Source organism: Saimiri boliviensis, chromosome 5 (assembly GCF_048565385.1).
Source record: "Saimiri boliviensis isolate mSaiBol1 chromosome 5, mSaiBol1.pri, whole genome shotgun sequence".
Taxonomy (NCBI): Eukaryota; Metazoa; Chordata; class Mammalia; order Primates; family Cebidae; genus Saimiri; species Saimiri boliviensis.
Window position 1 is genome coordinate 139,337,856 of NC_133453.1, and position 24,101 is coordinate 139,361,956.

Genomic DNA, 24,101 nt, shown 5'->3' on the forward strand with positions numbered 1-24,101 from the left:
GAAAACCTAGGCTTTTGAGTCTTATGATTTTCCCATTAAAAAAAAATGAATATTGCTTAGGGCATTTTAGATCTCATGATTTTAGGATGAATTCATGAGACAATAATTCAGACTGTATATTAGAAAAATATTCAAGCTGGGAAATAGTACCTCAAGGGAAGAGGGAGATGTCCCACTGCCTGAGTCAGACCAGTTTGGGTAAAACTCGGTGGGGGTGTGGGGAAGGGGCAGGGAGACCAAGCCAAAGGAAACTGGCTCAGTATAACAGAACATGATTTTTCCATCTCCAATTTCTGAGTTTGTGACTCTTGTGGGAATTTTTCAACCCATAAAAAGTGTCCTTTTTCAGTCCCTGGTAATGGCCTAATGAAATAAACACTCATAAATATATGAAGTTCCCAGAGATAAGATCTGAACATCAGCCGCCTTTTACCTGGCAGTGGATGTTTTATCACAAGTGAATTGGTCATGTGGTCCCTTTGAGCTTTTTTTCTCCCCTCCAAATGAAGGTCAGAACTCTTGTGATTGGGTTCTTTTAAACATTCTGATGCCTAAGTTCCTAGTGATTAAATAAATTTACACCTTATATACTTTCTAACACTCAGCAAAGAGATCATTGGACTTTATCAGCTGCTCGTGATGTTCAGCTGAATCTCAGCAACTCCGGCCTAGGACAGAGAAACCCTTCACAGACAAGGTTAGAGGATCATAAACAGGAAGCAGAGGTAGACAGAGCTCCCTGTCAAGGCTATCAATGTTGAATTGAAACAACAGCAGAAACATCTAGTGGCAACATGATATTGCCAAGATTTGTTTCTGTTCGAGTGGACCTTTCTTGGTTTCAGAGTTTCCAAGCTGACTTTGTGGTCTTTCACCACTAGGGTAAGGTAGTAAGTACTACCCTGCCCTCTTCTCACCCTGAACATTATCCTGAGCCCATGAATACAGAAGCAGAAAAAAACAAATATCACATGTTCTCACTTTTATAAGTAGGAGCTAAACTTTGGGTATGCAAGGACACGAAGATGGGAACAAAAAAACAGTAGGATTTCCCAAAGCAGGGAGGGAACAAAACTGTCCATCAGGTTCTCTAGTTCGGCAATGGGATTATTGGAAGCCCAAACCTAAGCATCACACTGTATACTTATAAGTAACAAACCTGCACATGTACATCCTGAATATGCTTTTTTTTTTTTTAATAAAAGAAAGCAAGAAACAGGCTGGAAATAGGTTGGATTTTGTTGTATGCTGTTATTTCTTAACATCTCATGATCACTCACAATTTTACTTAGTGCATTTTGCTGTGAAAAAAAAATTAAAATGCGGTGGTGGTGTATTCCCAGTTCTGAGCAGCCATGACTTCAATTTGAGAGAAATAAGGAAAGCAACCTTAAACCTCCCCTGCTGTGTTGAGGGCAATGCACTCCTGCAATAGAGTGAATTAGAACTTTCTCACCCACTTCCAGTTCCCTAGGGGTGGTTCCCTCTTCCTAGGGAGCTGTTTGAATCCTGAAGAATGTCTCTGCTTCTCTTAGCCTTGCTGCCTTTGAGCTAAGACAAAGCTTTCTCTCTACTTAACAACAGTATAGAGAAGAGTCAAATAAAGTAGATGCCTGAGGACATGTGGAGAACCAGGGCAGCTCTGCTGTAATTTCATACTTCCTAGTTCTATTTGTGATTCTAGAGAGTATTCGTGCTTCCACCTAAGCCCATGCCTTGGGATGTGCATACACCTTCCCTAAATCAAACACTTTAAAACATATGTTTGTTTGGGCATTCACTAAGTTATCCTAAGTGCACTGAGTCCCTGCCACAGCCCAAGAGGGCAGAGTGGCAAGAGCTCAATAGGTGATCCCCATGCCTGGCTCTATTCCTTGAGACCTTAGACAAAAGTTATGGGGACTTTCATGAACCATTTAACCCCTCCACATTACTTTGTTTTTGGATGAAGACTGGAAGCCACATTACTTGCTTTGGGTATTTCGTGGAGCAGTTATGGATCTTCGTTACTATGGAATAATGTGTATCCAAGGCTTTGGCATTATCAAATGGTCAGACATATATATTAGCATTACGGAAAGATTACTAATGAAAAATAAATGTATAAATGGAGTAGTCAATACACAAGGCATTGTTCTACCTCTTCTAGACACAGTCATTATAAAGAAGAAAAAAATTTCATGTTGTGGTGGTCAAAAAGGCAGGATTGAAGAAGAGGAACGTGTAACCATTAGAAAGGAAAGGTATGGGCACTGCCAACAAAACCCAATCAGTAGGGGCCAAAAGACCACAGCTTGAGCATATCTCCATGACATCATTCATTGCACTGGATTTAAATTTTCCATCTTTGTATTCATCTCTAGGCTTTGTACGTATTAACTTCCGTTTCTCTAGTGTTTGGTACATTTCTTGCCAATAAAGGTCATATGGAGGATATGTTGGACATATAGTTTTGTTCAACATGAGAATACATAAACAAAGCAATGTAATGTAATTTAGAACTGTTCCATCTTCAAAATCTCTCAGAGCTTCTGCATTCTGACAACAATGTCCTTTCTCTTTACTACTTACAGGTTCAGGACAAACTGTTTCTCACTGTGACCTCTCTTTCACCATTTATAGTTTTCTGGCCTATCTAAATTTACCTCTTACCTCAACCCCTAGTCAGACGTTGTACCCTTATTTTCCCTACCAGCCAAGTTCCCACAGCCTTGTCATCTGATCACATCTCTCATGTCTGTTCTCAGCTGGAATTTACCAGTCACCAAATTTCTGCATCCCGTCATTCAAGATACCTACTCATGCTGAATGGTATATGGACATCACTAATGTTTCCATCAGTATCACTTCCAGTTAGTTCTTGTTATAGTCCCACAGTAAAGAGTCTATAATATATCCCCACACCTCAACACTTTTCCTTGGTCTCAGAAGGAGACCTCACGGCTGAGTCATTGAGAAGGTAGTGGCCCCCTAGTCTACACAACATAGTACTCATGCCTTCAACGCGTGTCTGCTGGTCTTCATTAGTTGCTTCTACATTTGTGTAGTGATTTCTTCTTATTTTTTGAAATGGAGTTTCACTCTTGTCCAGGCTGGAGTACAATGGTGCAATCTCGGCTTACTGCAACCTCCAGCTCCTGGGTTCAAGCAATTCTCTTGCATCAGCCTCCCAAGTAGCTGGGATACAGGTGCCTGCCACCATGCCCAGCTAATTTTTGTATTTTTAGTAGAGATGGGGTCTCACCATGTTGGCCAGGCTGGTCTCCTGACTCGGGTGACCCACCGACTTTGGTCTCCCAAAGTGTTGGGATGACAGGTGTGAGCCCCTGCGCCCCGTGCATCCACGATTTCTAATTCAAGGCTCCACCTCGCATCCTCAAGACCTCCCTTTCTGATTTCTCAATTTTCTTCCTTTGCTGTCCCTTTGGAAGATCCATCAAGGACACCCTGCCATCTCCAGCATCCCACCATTCCCGCCTTATTGGCTTTTTCTCTCAAGTAATACTACTACCAGACAATGCTCCAAGAAATCTGGCTCTGTAGTCAAATGAACTTAGGAACTATGATATACCATGTCGCCATTTTGAATAGTAAGACAAATAGCCAATTAAAGATAAAGAACCTCATTCACTTTACTTTTATCAGAGTGTCCTAAATATTTTATAATATAACGTTATCTTTTTTTTTTTTTCACTTTGAGTAATACCCACTAACACTTTACAAACCTTTTGAGATGTAGAACTTATTTGGACTACTACTTTAACACATAAAATGTCTACATCTCTTCTATTAGAACAGTAAGCAAACAAGTAAGACTTTCATGGTGTTGCTAATACTCAAGACTGTTTTCTCATTACTTCTAACCACTATTTTTATTGAGAAGAGGTTTTTTATCTCTAATTCTTCTTCATACAATTTTCATTACTTTAGCTACCAAGTAAATGTAGAGACTCCATTTCTAGCTCCAAGTCCTCTCCTCAATTAAATTGCTGTATTTCTGACTGTGTTCTTAATGTCTCCACCAGCTGGCTTCTTGTTGCATGAACCGATCATGTTTGTTACTAACTTACTATTGCTACCAGCTACCACACCAGACCAGCTCTCAGTTGGTGGTACCAGATTATTCTTTGTTCTTTGTCCCAGCATTAATCTTTTTAACTGAATAGGAAAAAGTAGGGATGCATTTTTTTTTTCAAGCCAAATATACCTACAGAATTGAACCAAACTCCATATTTGCTGATTATTGAGCTTCAGAATCCTTATCGATAAAATACTGGCAAGAACTCTTACTGATGGAATTGGGAGCTTTGTGGGTGCTTCATGCATATAGTGTCTTTTCTCCTTGAAATACCTCACAGTTCCATTTCTTCTTTCTATTTCTCTTCTACTTCTACAGTTTAGACTCTGATAACTTAGCCTCAGTATTTGCTTTTAGGACTTCAATATCTCACCCCTGTCCAGAACAATGATGCAGAATTATACTATATAGTACATTGTATGTATATGTATGTGTAGCTATGTAATTATAAACCTATTGCTATACTGTCGCAATAATATCCTAAGAGAAGGATATGCATATGATAGTCTTTCCATCATACAGTGTGAAAGTTATGCTTATTTCACTTCACGTTTGAAATCATTTTACTTAAAGTACAGCTAAATATTGTTTGCTAAGTACATTTCCTGTTGTCTCCTGAGAACTAAAAAGCTGAGAAATGTAGTTTCAGACCACAGTCTGAAACTACATCATCCTGTCAGTGCTGCTGATTGTTTACCAACTGGACTCATAGATACATGGCCAACACCCAAAGAAGGGGAGAAGAAAGTGACAGTGGCTAAGAAATATAAAATATCCCCTTCTAACTTCATAATTTGGAACTTTAAAAAATATTTATAATTTACAAGAATAAACAATGAAGTAATGGTCCGTAGGGTTCTCTGTGGCCAATTTGGACTTTTAAACAGTGATGGGTCACTCTCAAGTATCTAAAGTTCAAATTCAGTTTGGATCACAACGAAGGCGTTCAGATAGATGAAGTTTTTCAAACCTCTGGAGATAGGAAATGTGAGCTGGAAATCTCATGCCCCTTCATGATATTTTTTATTCTACTGGTTTTGGTAGAAATGGGAAACGAAGTTTAAGTTAAGCATTTTAGATTACTAAAAATTAAACTGATGGTTGTCCAAATATGGACTTTATAGAACAGATATCCATAAAGCATGCCCCTTTCCAAACAAGAAAATAAATAGTCTTCATTATCTGTGTTAATATAGTTTTTAATTAATTCTTTGTTTTGGATAGTTAATAGTAGGAGAAATTAACAGTTGACCAAGTACTTTCTCTACAAACTTGTTTAGCTCCCAGTTATAGAAGTGGTTACTACCTTGTTTTTTCCTTTTGAATTTAGAAAACACACACACACACACACACACACACACACACACACACATATTCTCTCTCTTTCTCTCTCTCTCTCTTTCCAATTCCTTAGTTATTTAAAGTGTTTAGTTCCATCGGGAGGGAAAACACACCTCATTTGGTTTCGGCACATTAAGGCTGGGTCTATGCAACCAGAGATGAACTGGAGCAAGACTGAACAGTATAGTTCGCCTGATTTCCAGAAAATACAGATGTCGGAATGTCAGGGCAATAGTTGGGATGGCACCTTAGGTCCATGCTATTTACCTTGGTGCTAGTGATAAACTGTAGCAGTCCAATCAACTAATATTTTTGTTTGATCTGAATAAGCTGAAATTGCTAAAATGTACAAAGTTACTTTCTATCATGTAACTCACAGAAAGTAAATTTAATTGGATCTCAAGGACAGAAGGGCACATCAGCTCCAAAAGGTTTATGAAGATACTCTCAGCCAGGCTCCCTCTTGTAATAAGTTTGAAAACATGTGCCCCACCCTAGAGCTTCTTGTTCTTTCCATAACACCACAGTTTTATTCAAAGCAAAAGCAGCTCAGGGAGGAGCAAGAGTCTACCATGACTGCAATCAACAAATAGGCAGAAGAAGCTGGGCATGGTGTCTCATGCCTGTAATCCCAGCACTTTGGGAGGCCGAGGTGGGAGGATCATGAGGTCAGGAGATCAAGACCATCCTGGCCAACATGGTGAAACTTTGTTTCTACTAAAAATATAAAAATTTGCTGGGCGTGGTGGCGCATGCCTGTAGTCCCAGCTACTTCGGAGGCTGAGGTAGAAGAATCACTTGAACCCAGGAGGCAGAGGTTGCAGTGAGCTGACATTGCACCACTGCATTCCATCCTGACAACACAGTGAGACTCTGTCTAAAGAAAACAAAACAAACAAACAAACAACTCTTTTATTCCTACTAAGTGCAGCTGTTTCTTGCACTTAATAGGTGAGCAGTAGTAGTGAATCCTTGTTGAATTTAATACATAACTTTTGGGTACCACAGTTTAGGCTTGATATGCAAAGGAGAAATGAAAATGCTAACCAAGGTGAACTTACATGTTTTAATTATGTTTGTGTCCCTACATCACCTTCCTGTACCATCCCATAAACTAAACACCTATATACAGCATCCCAGGGCAGCTTGGAAATCTTAATTGAGACAAGGGAGGAATTTATTCTTCCAACATTGAGAAGGTGACACAGACACCTGGGTTAAAGGCCTGAACCTGCCATTTACTAGCAGACACATTATGGAATGTTGCTAAATTATGGAATGCTTGATGTGTGCTCTCCTTCAACAAACCTTGCAGGAGCTCCAGAGAAACATGTACTGTTCAAGGCACTGGAGGTGAGGCAGACAGCAAAATGTTTTCCAGATGTCAAGCTGAGTAGGGAGTGCATCAGTATTTCTGAGATGCCTCTAAATCCTCCCATTCTCTTATTTCAAACCTACTGTCTTGGGATCTTTCTAGTGAAACCTCGGGGTCTATATGGACCAGGCATGAACAGTAGATGCAAATACGGTAAGAAGACAATTTCTCTCCTCTAGGCATTCCCAGTGTGGGAGAATCATATGCATATAATTCACTGCAGGAGTGTGTTAAGATCTTTCCTAGAGACACAAACCGAGAATTCTGGAGTTACATCCAAAAAATATTTGAAATTTGCCTAGGGAAGTTAAAGAATAAGTAATTCACTTGTTTTATGTGAGGATAAATTGAGACACAGGATGTGGCAACATTTATTAATTACATCATCAATATAAACAAATATATTTTTGCTTAGGAATATGTTTGAATATGTATTAACAGATATGTATGATTTTCTTACTTTTTTTTCGAAAGATGTCCATGCCAGTGCAGATACGTATGATTTTCTAGTATCAGATATATCTTATACACAGCAGAGTATGTTTCAAGTTCCCATTATTTGAAATGATTAAAAAATAAGCTCCAAGTTGTTCAACAAATCAAATAAATTTTATATTCTGAAACTAATAGGTCACTGCATTAAAACGTTTTCGATAAGTATAATTATGTTTTGTCTGATCTTTTAGTATTCTCTTACTTGAGGTGTGTACGTGTGTGTGTGTGTGTGTGTGTGTGTGTGCGCGCGCGCTTGTGTTTCTGGCTTCCTTCTTTATTAAAAATCCTAATTCCTACTGTTTGCCCAACACATGAAAACAAAAACTCTCTGGTTAAGCCAAATTAATACAATGTAGATTAACGTTCATTACTTAGAAATTAAAGTTATTTTTCCCTCATTCTTACTAACAGGTCAGAAAAGCACCATTTATTCTTTTTAAACTCCTAAGTTTGCATTTCACTGGTTTGCTCCTGCTAGTCTCTATTGAGTAATCCTTGGACTACAGAATAGAGGAATTCTGGAGAGAGCTCTCCCAACCATTCTCCATTTCCCATAGATGCCTGTGGACATTTGGGTAGGCTTTTGAGCACCCCAGCAAAGGTTTTGACTTACTCCCAACTCACAGCACCTTCTGAAAAACAGCAATGAAAACATAAGCACGAAGAGGTCTGGACTTATAATGCTACTGCTGAGTATTCTCCTTGCCCTGAGAATGTTCATTTTGACATTTTTGTCTCTAAGTCATTCGCTACTAATGTAAACATGAGAGCTCATTAAAACAGTCCCCTGAGCTGCCCTGCTGGAAGCTTCTTTCAGGCTGGAGAAGTCATCTCACTGCATCTCTTTCTAAGCCCTATTTTGGTGTCTCAGACTCACCACAGCCTGACTTTTGACTGCAAGCAGTACATTTCGATATGAAGTCTCATCAAATGCTTTTCTTTGATGGGGTACAGAATCCAGTGTGTTTCCTGGATGAGCATGCTATAATATCTGCAGGGAACTTCCACAAGTTTGTTAGGCAAGACCTTCCCCATAAATCTAGCGGTTAGCTTTCAAGGTGCTCTTTAGCTAAAGCCCACTGCAAACATGTTGAGTACTTCTTTTCACACCTGGTTTCTTTTCAGAGTCCAGGAACTCAGCAACTGGTGAAGCCACACTTGAAAAATAATTTAATATCACTATTCAGTCGGTTGTCAGTTACAAGGCCCGAAATTCTTCAGGGGGCATCTCAAGATGCCTCATTCTGATTCATCGTCAATAGGCATTATGGGTAGCTGAAAGACTGGGCTTTGGAGAAAAGGCTGTTTTGAGGCTCAATTCTGACTTTCCTGCTTGCGACTTTGAGCAAGTTATGTAAACCCAGTAGCTCAGTTTTCTACATATATATATATGTATATGTATATATGTAAAAAATATATATATATAAATATATATATTTTTACTATAAAAATATCAGCAAATATTTTGGTCTCTGAGACTCACCACAGCCTGATTTTTTTTTTATTTTTATTTTTGGAAAATGTAGACTTTTAATAACTACTTTTATCACCAGGTAAAGCCATGCAGTTACAAAGTTGTTAGAAATTTTTGAAAGGGTGTTTTAGTTGTTTTTTCAAAAAAAAGCTCATTCTTACACATACATTATCTAGCACTTCACTGGGACACTACTGTTCAAAAGGCCCTGACCAAGTAACTCCCAAACGCAACACTCAACCCAAGGTTGTTTTCAGCCCACTGTCAGTGAAGCTGGGTGCAGAATGCACAGCCTCTAAAAGGAGAGGGCATAAAGTCAGGTGAGTAGGGGCCATTGGCAATGCTCAGAGCCAGCCAGACTCCAAACAGAGAGCCCAGTGGTTTTTTTTTCGAGGACATTCTACTTGAATTATCCAATTAGTCAACAATAGATCTTCAAAAGAGAACAATTACTTAACATGGTAAGGAGGTTATTGCATTCTTTGGCCTACGTGTCATAATTATAGTTAGCTAATTCTGACAGTTTTAACGAAAATAGCCTCCATCATCTTTGCAGGTATGAAGATAATTATCCAAAGGGCTTTTAATGTTTGCTGGACAACAATACATGACTGAAAAGCTATAAATGACACTGTTTCATGATATAAAAATACTAGTTTTTTCCATTTATTATTTTTATAGACATTCACTGTTTGAGTCAAGGTTAGCCTTGTTAAGTGATTAAAGGCAATTTTATTACAGCAGCATGTACTTATTCTAAAAGAATAAAATTCATAAGCAGAAACAGCTTTTGTATTTGTTTGCAACCTGTAAAATTGAGTTATTTTGCTGATATAAAATATATATATATATATATATTTACTATATATATATAGTATACACACCATTGTTAGTATACATCTAGGATTATTGTGAGGACTAAATAAAATTATGCAAAAAGAGCCCAGGAGTCGTAGGTCCTTCATTAAAAAGTACAAAACACAGACCTATTAAGAAAACGTTTTAAAGGAATTTGCTTTTTAAATTAGCAAACCTCCTACCGGTCAGTTGTTTTGCTTTAGTTCTGTCATCATGATGCTTTTGGAAATGTTCCTAAAGAGCCCTCTTTTCTCCTTCTATTACCATAAAGTTTGAAGTGATAGAAAATTTGTATTGAGAAAAGCAGGGCCAGGTTCTCAGGTCGGAAATGGTTTCTACCCATCAGAACTGAAATGGATGCAAGTGACATAAAATTGACTCCCATTTTAAATAATTAATCGCTCTCTATTTTAAAGCTAGACTATGTGGCCAGCTTTCTTTCATTTTGCAACCACTCCCTTCTTTCAGGCCCTCTTTCAATACACTAAGAATAGTCCTACCCTAAACCTAAACTGAACTGGCCTGGGATTTTTTTCTTTACACTCTACAGTCTTTTCACTGCTCTAATTCTCTGTCATGCCAGAATGTTATAAAGAAGGCGTTTGTTTATTTGAACTAAGTCAATGACCTTTTCAAGCATTCTCATCATGCACAGCATATTACATAGAGTACCTTCTGTGCATAATGAACAAATAGGATCAAATTCCAGGACCTGATGGGATAAAACTACATTTCTACTCAGCTCGTCAACTTTTTGAGGAGTTGCTCTGCAGGACAGATAATGTTGACATAATATTACGGAGACATATCATGACAGGATAGCATTTTGTTACAGTGGCGATGTGTGAACTTCAGAAGATCTGGATTCTGAGTTTGGACACACTGCCAAGAATGTGGATTTCTTTTTAAAGCATCCAGATGTTTTATGTCTGTAGAGCTGGGCTTTTGGAAGTTGTTTATTTGTTGGTTTATATCAGGACAGGAAAGAGTACATTGCTTTCTTGAATCTTATTCAAGTAATTTTCAGAGTCTGAGAAAGGCACCAAACCTTCAAATACCTATTCTTGTATCTTTTAATGTTTTCTGTTGGACTTCCGTTGACTGTATCAAAGCTAGATTTATTTAAAAATAAACACACATTATATTTTAAGCAAACTCAAAATGTTAAATGCCATTGCATTAAAATTAGGGAATGGAATGGAGGACTGGAGGAATTATTAGAAGCTGACTCTTTATGACCTTGATATTTCCCCACAAACACCAAAGGTAAATCAACTAGGAACTTTATGTCTTTCCACCTTTGTGTGCCGAAGTGTGTCACGTGCTAGAACTGCCTCTGTTGTCTGTATACGGTTGCCTCTGTACGCAGATTCCACGATGACCATCAGTGATGGAGACTGGCTTATTGGGATGCAAGCTAATTAACATTTGATTTATTTTTGCTATTATTTATCTAAAAGAGGTACAACCCTGAGGATTTAACTTTTATGGAAAGATCATGAGTCACTTTACTCAGCTACCTTACTTCTGGAGAGATTTGACTAGCTTTAGGTCATAAATAGAGAAACTTCGTGTTTCCATTTGGAAATTCACGTCCCTTAAGAGCAGAGGTTTTTGACTTTGTTGGCCGCTGTGTTCACAGTGCCTAGAAAAACACAGCCCATGCCTGTTGCTGCTAACATATCTTTTCAATGAGTAACTAAATGCTTCAGACCAGTATTATGAATAGCCTCCATTTTGAGCATGAAAATCAGATCCAGATTATCCTAATCACAAATTTTGTTATTGTCTGTTTGCATGTTACAATGAAAGATGGACATTCCCACAATGGTGAGTGAACTGTTCATAGAAATAGTTTGATTACAACAAGGAAGAGTCCTGTACTTGAAACTTGGTGGCAGTGGTGAAGATATCTCTCTCTGGTGAGATTCCTGAGGGATACTCTGAATTGTTATCCACCTTCTTACATATGTTGGAATCGAATGTTTCCACATTCAGAGTGAGCACTTTCCCAATACATATTCAGCTTTTAAATGTTGTGATTCATTATTTGATCCATAAGTTGTCCAGAAACCAGGGCAGAGTTTGGTTCAATTATTTTAGGGTAGGACGTAGAAGGCGCAGAAGTTCTTTATTGGTAGTGATTTTTATTTTGTATTATTAAGTAAAACTTATAATGTCTAGTTAGAATAATTACTACTGGTACTGTTATATGAACAACTACAAACTACTGAGAGTTATGTGCCAGGTACTATACCTTCACAAAGCTTTAAGGGACCGGTAGTATTCTTTCTGCTCTATAGAAGAGGAAACTATACCTCAAAGACTTCCACTAAAATATAGAGCTAGTAAAAAGATAGAGTTGGGATTTTAACTAGATATATGGTTTACATAATTCTGGTTCCCAAATCCTAAGTCTGCTTTTCATTTTTGTGAATGAGTCATCAAGCATAAGAAATTACGCAAACCTAATGAACTACGTTAATCTTAGCATAGACACTTTCAGAGTGCACAGGTTACCTTAAAGGTGCACTGTTTACATCCCAGACTAAATCAGTGATCATATAGCTGCTGAGACAACCACATGAGAGCTTGAAACAGAAGGGAGGAATCCATAATGCTACACTGTACTTAAGTTTAATACCAGATTACGTTTTTTGTTTGTGCCTTTTTCAGCCAATGATATACTTGAAGACATGCAGTTTCCTAGGGAAAAAATTAATTCAGTGACATCCAAAGTTATGCTTAGGTAATGTGTAAAGAAGAATAACAGAGAAGGGACTTAACTAGAAGCGACTGTTAAGAATCACTCAGCTAGTCTTCCTGCTTTATGCATTATTTCTATCAAGAGACAAGGAGAGAAATAATGTGGTGACTGTCTTGTACAGAATGGCATTATGTAAGCAGTGGACACATTCAGGAGAGGAATACAAAAGAAATCTGTGGAGTTCCTGGGTGGTACCTCACTTAGTACCACTTTATTTTGTGCTGTCAACAATGCTGTGTAGTTCGGCGCATGCTTTCTCTCTCTCTCTCTCTCTCTCTCTCTTTCTCTCTCTCTCTCTGTGTGTGTGTGTGTGTGTATGAATGAATCAGCCACTTTCCCCATGAAGATTAAATGAGATAATACATGTAAAACTGTTATCTAAACCATAATGTGCCATGCAAACCATAATGTGCCATGCAAGTATTGGATATTGTCAGGGCCCATAAATTTATTAGAAATCTCCAGCATTCTGTAAACAGGTTACAAGCCAGCAAGCATAAGGCTACTTCAACTACTGTGCAAGGCATTCATAACATCATCAAAGAAAAAAAATGGGCAGAGGAAGGGAGAAGAGCTAATTGGTGTAAATTTTTCTCATTCCTAGAAGATTTCACTTCTATTTCTCTGAACTGATGTGTGATAAATCCTTTAGTGGCTTCTGGCTTTCCAGGACATAGAAGTCAAGCTTCCAACAGACTGGAGCTGAAACTGGGAGCAGAGAAGAAGGAAGAGAGGATGCTGTCATTGGGAGGATCTTGGCATGGAAAGTAGTTTTTTGACCTTCAGGCTACCTGAAGGGTTTCCTTAATCTAACTGTGACCAATTACTAGCAGTTTTCACAGCAGTAAGTTTCAGCAGCATCTCAAAGAACAGAAGCAGACAATAAAAAGAGAGGAGCCAGGGTGGGTTTCAGTGGTTCATCATGAATACGTTAGGCTTCCAGTGTTCAGCAAAGGAAGAGCCTGGTTTCCATAAATCAGAGAGGTAGTTAGCAAGGGTTAGTTGGGACTTAAGGGAACTTGGCCTTGAAAGCCCAAAGACTTGTACCTGTGCCTTAATAATATAGCTTAGGTCCTCAGAGATGGGTGTGACTTACAGTAGGTGAGGCTATGATATCTTCTATCAGCTGATCAGTGAAGAAAGTGCTGATCTTACAGGCATGAGAAACAGCTTGGGTAGAGACGGAAGTATATACTCCTTTTGGGTTTCTCATTGCTCAGTTGAGCAATGGTTGTGTTGGTATTCACCTGTCTGAAGAGGTAGTGTCTTCTGTCCTGGTGGAATATTAACAATCCCTGAACCTCTCCTAATCAAGGTGTCATGTGCACCCTCACATCAGACTAATTGAACTCAACAGTTTAGTGGGTTACACTTGGGCATCTGTTTTGTTTTTAATTTAATTTTTAAGTTTCCCAAATGATTCTGATTGCAGTCAGGCTTAAGAACCATTCATTTAAAAGTTTTAAGATGGAAATTTGCAAAGGGCTGCTATTCAAATCACTGTTCCTATTGCTACTTAGCTGCTTATGATCTAAGATGACACCTGAATATGTGTCAAAGGTCAATTATTAGGAGAGTCTGGCAGTGAAAACTGATACCATCCAGGTGGGTCTTCTAAGATAATAACTTGCTGTGAAGCTTCCTGTTCTTTACCACATTAGGAATGCAGAGGAACCTGGCATGGTCTGATTCATGGAGCACATGCTGTGGGCTCTGCTTCTTTGCAGTATAAAAAGGACCCTCAAGAAAAGGCTCTCACTACTCCTCCAAATGTCCACATATCAGACTAGGGGGATACCTCCTTTAGAAATTAGCCAGCTTACCTCTGTCATTGACTGTTGCAAATGACTGCTGAATTGATATAAAGTTCATTGATGTTCCTTGTTGGGTTCGATGTTACAAAACGATTTTGCCAGGCTAGCTTTGGGAGTAGACTGGAAAGCTGGAGACAAAATTCCCATGGCTTTGGTAGACACTTTATGGCTGGCATTACAAGTAGAGACTGGATAGTTCCAAAAAACTCAAGAACTTAGGAGACATTATTAATATAAGGTAATAAAGCCAAGGGATGTGTGTAAGGAAGCCTATTGAAGATCCTAATTATCTTGATTATAGTATTGTTGTTTTCTTTTCATCTTTCTTTACTCCTTGTGCTAGGATCTCTGCCTTGTTCAAAAGCTTATGAGAGAGATCTGCTAGAGCAGAACTCTCCAGAGCCTGGAGTTTTGACCAACCACCAGGGGCTGATATTTAAAAAGCTTAAACTTATAGAAAGTCCAAGAATAGCTGACTGGTAGATAACTAAGCAACAATGTAAAATAGGGCTCCACGGCTGTCTAGCAACAGACATGGGTAGAGATCCAAGATGGAAGGCATCTGGCAAACACAATAGATCCCATGAAACTACAGTCTTGAGCCCTAGAAATGGATTCTAAGAGAACATGTTGTAGGGTGCTCAAAACAGGCTTAAGAACTATTTCCATATACAGGAAAATAAGACAAGGAGTTGTACTTGGGCACATGGAAAGGATGAAGCACATTAAACTAGACTGGGAGTTAAAGCCTTGTCCTATGAAATCAACCTTGAACCCAGCCTCTAGAATTAATGAGAATAGAGTTTGTCCAGCAGCCAAGGGAACTTCATGCTTGGCTGATGAACTGCTGGTCTACAGCTCCCTGAATTCCCCTTACCCAAGGTCAAGATGAGTTCCAATCATGTCAGGGCTGGTCCTGTAGTTTGGGGTTAAGTGGTTCCAGCTTCTATATAGAGGCAGGAAGACAAAAAGATAATCATCATGAGTATTTTTTTAAATTCACAATTCTACTTTTCTCCTCCAACTACAATTTTGTTGGATGGACATGTTCTAAAAGTATGTGCAGAGGAAGAAGATTAAATAAACTTCTCCCAGTCAAACACAGTTACGGGCTATTGCACTGTGGCCAAATGACTTTCTGTAAAGAACAAAATCACTTAGTATAGAAAACAACCAAATGCATTTGAGGTTCTTTTATGCTCTAGAATATCTAATGTGGTGTAGAACACATAATATACTTTAAGTGAGTGCACATCAATACATACAAGAAAATCATAGCTATGGAGAGGGCGTATAATTGATATGATATTTGAAAAATCACTACTATCCCCATTCTAGCTTAGTTTAAAGTGTGCACTTATTTTAAGTGTTTTTCTAATTTAAGTTTCTGCAAAACTTTCTTCTTTTCTCTCTTTAAAATTGTAAATCCTAAATATTTAGAAGAGATCTTGCTGCCATTTAATATCTGATATTTGCACACACATACACCTAGGTACACAAATATACACAGAGACTTCCAATGATAGCACAACCCTGAAAAGGAGTTTGGGGAGTGCTGTGTTCATCAACATATTGCTGAGTGAGCAACTAAATAACCAGCTACATACATCCCTTTTGTATCATCAAGTAGTGTGCATTCTTAAAGTGATAATGGAACTAAATTTGGAGAGAAGAGTCCCTTAGGCTTCAATTTATTTGTTTCACAATCACAGCCTCAAACTGAAGGGAAAATTATGTGGCAGTTTGATAAATAAAGCGCTATACATTCAAAAACAAAATGCAAAATGAAAACTTTTAGAACTTCAAATAATCAAGGATCTTAGATTAATTCCATCAGTGGTTGAGAGTTTTTTGTTGTTGTGAATTTGCTGGAGAATTTAGTATGAAAGCACTCTAACTAGTGTCTGATTATATCAGTGTCTCTATTTCCTTTTAGAACACACATCTGTTGTTGGGGGGGGTGGTTTGGAGAGGAGAGTGTGGTTGTGGTTATTATGGAAATATGGCAAAACCAAATATTTTAAAGCAGATGAGAAGAAACCCACAAACAGTTGGCTCACAAATGTTGTAATGCTCTCCACACCCAAGCATAAAGCAAGCCACAGCAGCAGCGGCAACAGCAGCAGCTTTCCTGGTGGCCTCTGTTTTATCTGTTTCAAACACTGGGCTGTTCTTGTTAGTTAACTGACTGGAGATTGTTTTCTCCCTTTATCCTCTCTCTCTTTTTAATTGTTGTTACTCTGTTTTGCCTGAAAGCTGCAGTATCTCACTGTTCATTATTCCCTGTTCAGTCAACTCCTGTCCAAAATTAACTCATTGTGTGCTGGAGTTCTTCTCAGGCTCCCTTTTCTTGCAAGATGCACAAAATAAACCTCACCATAGCTCTCTTAAGAAGTTTGCATATCATGTAGATAATTCCTTGAATTAACTCAATGCTGACTTTACTGGGCTGTGTTTCTTTAATATTTGAAACTTCTAACTAGAAGTATTTCTAATTATTAATAAGAAATTGATCTAAAATTCTAGTTTCAACCATTTAAATCCTCCCTCTATTTTCTTTCTCTCTCCTCTCTCTCTCTCTCTCCCCCTCCTTTCTCTTTTATAAACCTAGTTCTGCAGACCCTGTTCTGACTTTAGTTTCCCTTTTTTATTTTACTTGGAAAATTTTAAAAGAGTCTTTTGAGTCTCCAAACTAAAGCTAGAAGACAGAAAAAAAAAAAAAAAAGGCCAACAGTCAATACAGCTGGGGAGCTAGTTTCTCATATCAGCATGAAATTCCAAGGTATTCAACTTGAATTAAGTGCACCATCAAGAAAAAAAACATCAAAATGGGAAAGTTGCTGTTGTAAATTAATGATTATTTGCTGTGTGCGTTAGAGTTGCTGTTTGCTGTTTGTACCACATTTTATTGTGAGTTTTATTCTTATTCAGTCCAACAGTAATTGGGTCTTAAACATGATAAAGTATCTTAAAGGCTGCATTGGTAGCTGAGCAGCCTACAGCAGGGTTTTAACTCTAGATAAAGAAGGTTAATCAAAGCTAATGAATCTGTTTTATACATTGCCACGAGTTAAAAAAAAAATGTGCCAGAAGGTGACTGAATTAAAATCTGAATTGTTCAGCTATGAACGCAAATACATTTTTAGCATAATGATTTTGCAAGCCTCTTTGATGGCTCTGGTCCTCCTGTATGGCAGGTAACTGCAAGCTCTGTAGTTTTCTTATCTTTCTACCACTGCTCACTCTTCTGCCGTTAAAAAATATGAGCCTTATGAAAATACAGGAGAGGGAATGCAATCCCACACTACAGCCTTCAGTGTGAGAATATCAAGAGACTGTTGCATTCAGAAGTTCAGAATAGCTCTGCTCTTTATAAAAGAATATGAGGAGCCCCCTAATAAGGCCAATTCATTAGAACAAGTGTTTGTTACTAAAACACACCACGCAGGACCACAGGGATCCGAGCCAGACAGCGCAGCAATTAAAGTTGCCTCCCTTCCAAATGCAGGCGGCCCACCAACTCTCCCCCACGAGTTCGGCTTTGTTTTCCTATTAGAAATGTGATTAAAGAATGCAAGTTCATGATTTGTTCATGCAGCAGAGGACCAGTGACGCTCTGGTTGTAACAACCTTTGATATGCTTTAATTTGAAATTTTAAAATTTCAGATTGCTTGTGTGCGTCCTTTCTGAAGGCGCAGGAGGAGCAAAACCGTTTTGCTCTGGGAATATACCTTGCTGCCTGGAATCACTGCCTTGTTGCATTTGAAAAAATGCTCAGCGAGAAACCATCCTCCAAATACCTAAAATCACAGTGGTGGAGGATTTTTAATTTTAATTCCAGCATTTACAGAACGAACACACACACACACACACACACACACACACACACACACACACACACACACACACACACACCCTGCAGTGACACCTTTCCCTTTTCCCCTACCCTTTGGTGCGGAGCTTTGGAATGAGATTCCTAGGGACTCAGGACTCTGGCTGGCAAGGAAAACCCCCTGCATGAGAGACAGAAAGACGGGCGGGGAGGGCCATTGTTGCTTTCCATCCTGCCCTCTTTTTAAGCCCAGATAATATTTGTACTTTTCGGGGAGGAGGATGCAAAAAAGGGATCAAGATATGAAGCAAGGCAGAACCCAAAAAGCGAGGGGGAGAAAAAAGTCCAAGGATAGAGACTAGCTTTGGTCCGAGAAAGGGCCTACATCACAGGTTTCAAAAGCATCTTTTTTCAGTTTCACAAGCCACAACCCCCTTGATGAAAACTAGTTGCGAAATTCAGTGCCTGTTAGGCCTCAGCTAATTAGAAAAAATGGGCTTTTTTTTTCTTTTCCTTTCTTTCTTTAGCACCTTTTCTTTCAAGCATTTAGTCTCAGGAGGGGGATCCAGGCTCTTGGCTGGGCTGTTTTGAAAACACGCCTTTGAATGCCTCTCCCTAATTCTCGCCTTTTGTTTTTCAGCTTTTGTGTTTGCCAGTTTGACCATATAACGTTATACATCTGGTGTATAGCTTGTTGGGGGCTTTTTTCTCCCAGGGTTCCTATGCATTCCCTATAGGACCCTCCTGAGCTTCAATTTGAGCGATCCTGTAACATAAAGGAGGTAAAGGAGAGTCTAGGAGGCTGGGGAACAGGGGGAAAGGATGGAGCAGGAGAGGGGAGGAGGCCTGGGGGAGACAGAGAGAGAAGTGAGTGAAACATAAAAAAAAAAGTTGAAAAGAATTCTTTTGCTCTCTTCTTTTCTTCTCACTGTTGCGACTGGACCCTGAGTCAGCCGGCGACAAGGCCTCGGTGGGAAAATGACGGGGCCACAGAATAGATAACTCATTGGAATTCTGGCAACATATTCGTAAATAAAACAAAAGTGAGGAGGCGGGCTGGGGGAGGGCATGTGTTCCTGGGGAAGTGCAGGGCTGCACAGGGCAGGGCTAGGGGGACATTTCCAGGGCCGGCTCCCTGCCTTGCCTCTTGCAGGGGAAATCTAAGATGGTCAAAAGAAAAGAATCTGGACGGTTTTGCTCAGGCTTGTTTAGCAAGGCTCTTGCAGCTGGAGCTGTTTATTATTGCAGCTAGGAAGATGCTCTCCCAAACATACTTCCCAGCTGAGAGAGCTGAAATAGTCTATACTATTTCTTCAGAGCCAGCACCGGCTGTGCCTTAGAAAGGGGTTTCTGTTCAAAGAGGAACATACTTGAGCATGGTTATTTTTCCCTAGCTCCTCGAGAAGAGGCATCCCTCAGATTTAATTTCCAGATATCTTTCCCAGCCCTTACCTCCCATGCACACTTTTGACAAAACAGCCTGGATACTGCTTCTTGGGATGATGATACTAATGTAAGTTTCCTGAGTTAAAAGCTCCCAGTCTTACTAGTGGATTTTGTTGCTCATTGACAGGTAATCTTGTGGATGAGTGCTCATCTCAATTTCCCTGTCTGTAAAATGGACCTATCTTAAGAAGATCCAAGTCAGAATTCTTAGTTTTCATATTCCTCAAGGGTTCCTTTTGTAATGAGTCTATTTCATATTTTTATTTAATATATACATAATGTGTGTGTGTGTATGTGTGAGTATATAAAATCCATCATAAACACATAGTGCATATTTTGGGGGTTGTGATTTCGTATGTCATCCAACGGCTCTAGAATAACACTGCAAGCTTGATTTTGGCTGAAATAAAACCTAGAATAAATAAGAGGACAATATGTTTGTGGTGGCTGTTTAAAACTAATACCAGCAGCTTTTTCTTTTCTTTACTGCTGAACAATTTCAAAAGCAATATTAGGCACAAAAGCAAAACAAACTCATTTTAGTGAAAGCTTATGAGTTATTTGTGTTTCCCTGAATTCAAGGAGCGGGTGGATGGGTAGGAAATTTGTTTTAAATATAGAAATGGGGAAAATACAACAAACTCCGCAGAATATCTTGGAAGGTTCTGCAGCTTGAAGTGCAGAGTTTATTACAGATGTGATGTAACTTGTGGGTATAATTTTCAAAAATAGCTGAAGAATGCACTGTGAGAAATCTTACCCAAAATACCATTTTCCCCGATGTATTTGTCACTCAGGTTACCAGCTGATTAACCCCTTGAAAAGAGTGAGAGGTGGAAATCTCCATCCCTGTCTGTTCTTAATCAGACCACATGACCAATAATGTAGATGCAAGGGTTAACACAATTAAATTAGCACGTTTGGAAGGAAAGGGTAAAATTGATTCTTAAAAAGATGTTTAACAAAGACATTTTGCTGTTCCAATCAAACATATAATTTATACAATAGGTTATTTTCAGGAATCTATTTTATTCCTAAATGTTAATCAGACCAGAAGAAAATGCCTGTTAGTCCACATTGGGATATGCCGTAATTCCCCTTGAAAAGTAACTTACCTTAGGGAAATATTTTACTTCACAGAAAAAGACTGTTTATTTACTCTGAATTCCTTCCCTTGCAAGGTGGTTGTCTGTTTTTTGTTTTTGTTTAAACTGGTCTCAGAACATGAAGAAGTACAACCATCCTCAACTGAAGCAAAAACAACAACAAAAAACCAAGGACTTGAGCTAAAATTTTTAAATGAATTGTTTAGCCTCAATATGTAAAACTGTCCCAGCAAGAATGTCAAGAAGTGTAAGCACAGAAGGATCTGTATTTTACTGAAAACGTTCTTTATGTAACACCCAAAGAATACGAAAAGAAGGACCCACCCTTACTTATATTACAATGTCTGCATTTATTATCTTTTCAAGTGTGCTTCACAAGTTGATACTGTTTTCTAAAAGATTTTTTAGATTGAGACTCCTAATTCATCCACCTGCTCTCCTAGGTCACAACTCTAAGTCTGGAAAAAGGCGCACTTTATGTTTCTGTGAAAACTGGCTTTATTTCTAGTTATAAGGGAAGCTGAACTTTTAGGTAAACTTGGTGCCAGGTAGCAGCAGCAGCTGCAAAGTAAAAAAGAAAAATAGCAGTTACCCAGTTAAGAAAATAACATTCTGTTGATCGACAAACACTCTTTAAATTTTAGCTATTAACAGCTCTTACACAAACAGGAACTGCCAATAACAAAGTTGATTTCTAATGTCCCCAAGGTAATAATAATCCACTAATTTGACTATATCCCAGCTGGCCTGTACAGCAGTTTCTATTTGTTTTTTTGCAGCAGGGAAGACTTATCTTTCTTTGGGGGGGAAAAAAAGGTGGCGGGTGTGCAGTAAAGTTAAGAAGGAGTGTGGAGAGAAAACACATGGAAATTTAATGTGAAAGTTTCTTGTTGCAATAAAGCTGTTAGGTTTGGCATGAAGACTGTTATCAGATGGTTCCTTTGACATTACTTGAGCCTTTCAGTAAGAAAGACAAGCCTGAAGGATTAGGTTGTCAACTTCAGCCTGTCATCTTTGAGTGGAAAAAAAGAGTTGTTTTTCTTTTTCTTTTCTTCCTTTCTTTCTTTTCTTTTTTTTTTTTTAAATTTAGGTTCGTCTTCCTTCTCTAGCTTTTAGCTTTGAGACCACAGCAGAGGTAGTTAATAGAACACAACCTCAGACCAACACTGATCATGAAAGTCTAGCTTTTAAAGATAAGTGAGCCAACCAAGCTGTAAGGCTAATCACCCTGTGCAAGTATGAATTTATCTAAAGAGGATTTCATGTGGAACCCCTGGAGCCAGCCGCCAAACGGATGACTGCACACTTTAAGAAAGTGGGACTTCTCCCAATCAACTGTCAGGACACATAAAGGGTCTGGAACGTGCTGACTTAAGCAAACAATATTTAGCCATCTAAGGATACCATAAGGCCCAAGATTTTGCTTTGTTGGCACTGACAGGAAATATTGATACGTATCAGGTAACACTCCTGATCCAAAAAGGAAGATGTGACTCCTTTTGGCACTATCTCTATTTAGGAAACGGTCTTGTGTTTTTAAAAAAAGCACAGGTAGGGGCAGGGATAATGTAAAACTCAGTACTTCTCTGGGGACTTTCCCAGCTTTCCTGGGATCACAGTCTCATGAAAATAGGAACTGAGCTAAAATTGTCTCTATTTTGAAAAAAACAAAATTTATTGGAATTTGAATTTGCAAACTCTCAGAATGTCTAGCTGACAAGTGGACCCTCCCCATAACCCCCAAACTATTATTTAAGTTTATTAACCTAGGAAACCTGCCACTGATTAAATTTTGGTGTATTTCTCAGCTTTTACAGTAGTCTAAACTATGTTAGAACTATCTGGCTACTGAGCCTAAAAAGTAAATAGAAATATGTGGCTATCAAATATGTGAGTCAAAACTCAATTTTTTGTGTGAAAAATAGTGTCTAATCCTATTGACTCATTACTTTTAGCCATTTATGGCTTTAATTACAGGGGAAAAATTGTAATTTCTTGTCTTGGGAAAATTTGATTGGTAATTTTGGGCTGTTACCTTAGAATAAAGGTTGGGTTGGAGGATTTAATTTAAAAAGGAAAAAGAACCCTATTTTATCAGTGTACTCTAAACGTTCTCCATCAGTAATGTTGTGCCTGAGGTGATATCTTTGAAGATGCTGGAGGTGGCGGTGTTAATGAAATAACCGTTGGCGTTAAATAGCATTTCTAGAATCCTGATTGTAGTGCTAGAAAAGAAAGTGAATTTTGTAACAGTACAATAAACAGGGAGAACTGAAAAAAAAAAGGACCCACTCATTTTGTAAGGAAGAGTTAAACAAAGAAATTTAGGGTCGTCTGCTTTTCATGAAAATCGCATACATATGGCCTTTGAAATTTGTCACTGAAGATGGTTTTGCTCTAAGGTAAAATTCACCACTTTATAGCTTTTCAGCCGCAAGTCTCTGGATTTTTTTTCTACTGTCTTTTGGCCTGGAGCCCAATATGAATGTATGATCACTAGCACAATAGTTAAACATCTGAGTCTTTTTGAAGTGTCTTCAATGTTACAATGATATGTTGGTTGATTGCCTAGCAGTCAGTGTAGAAAAGACTGCATTCTGCCCCCTAGTGGTAGAGATTTAATGACGGCTTCATAATACATAATGCCTTTTTCCCTGTCTTTTCCATCTGCTAAGGATATAGAGCAGTGTGAGAATTACTGATGAGTTTTGTCATAATCAGTAAAGTGTATATTTTAAACAGGAAAAATCCTAGACTTAATGGACAGGTTTACGAGGCACAGGGTCATTTGATGTATGTTTTGTGTACTCTGCTGTGCTTTGCCAAACAATATACATTACTGCTATAAACAGACATTATCTTTAATACAGTATTCCTCCTGGGAGAATTCTGGGACTTCAGAATAGAAGCTATTAACCAAAAACTTCATAGTGTTGCCAAAATTTTACACACACACACACACACACACACACACACACACAAAGAAAGCATGGTATAGCGTCAGGTATTGTGGAACTTTCCATCTCTTTTTAGATGACTATTTCTTTGTACAGGAGGTAATAAAAGCAATCTGCACAAATTATAACACTGACTTCCACAGGTCACAGACCCTTTGTGTTCAGGTTCATAAAAACCACACACACCCAAGGTAAAGAAAGGGCTTGTAATGTCCTCAAGATTTTGATGTGGGAAACATTGATTATGTACAGCTTTTTTTCAGCTGACAATGAAGTGGAAGGAATTTGCTTGAGTTTTTATCCTGTCCTGGGTTCTTGCTTGTTTGATTTTCATCTTTAATGTAGAATTCATATCCCACATGCAGGCAAGCATTGGAAGGCACACAAAATCAAGCACCGATGGTATAGGCATCATCCAATGAGTGTGTGTTTATATCTTGTACAAGTGAAAGCCCACATTGGAGGAAGACAGGACAGACTGAGGAGGAGAAAGAGGAGGAGGAGGCATCCGGGGAGAGTGGACAGGAGGGACAGCTGGACAACGTGTAATGTGTCAG

At 38.6% G+C, this 24,101-nt stretch overlaps 1 long non-coding RNA gene across 3 annotated transcripts in view; it reads right to left on the bottom strand.

Annotated features, from left to right (window-relative positions):
* LOC104653002 (uncharacterized) overlaps window positions 1-24,101 on the bottom strand; it is a 110,845-nt gene that overhangs the window by 51,681 nt on the left and 35,063 nt on the right. The window contains exon 2 of one of the 3 annotated variants that reach the window (XR_746281.3): window positions 15,080-15,148. The exons of the other annotated variants lie outside the window; for them this stretch is intronic. This is a non-coding gene — a long non-coding RNA (uncharacterized LOC104653002). The remainder of the gene's footprint in view (window positions 1-15,079; window positions 15,149-24,101) is intronic. 3 annotated transcript variants of the gene reach the window in all.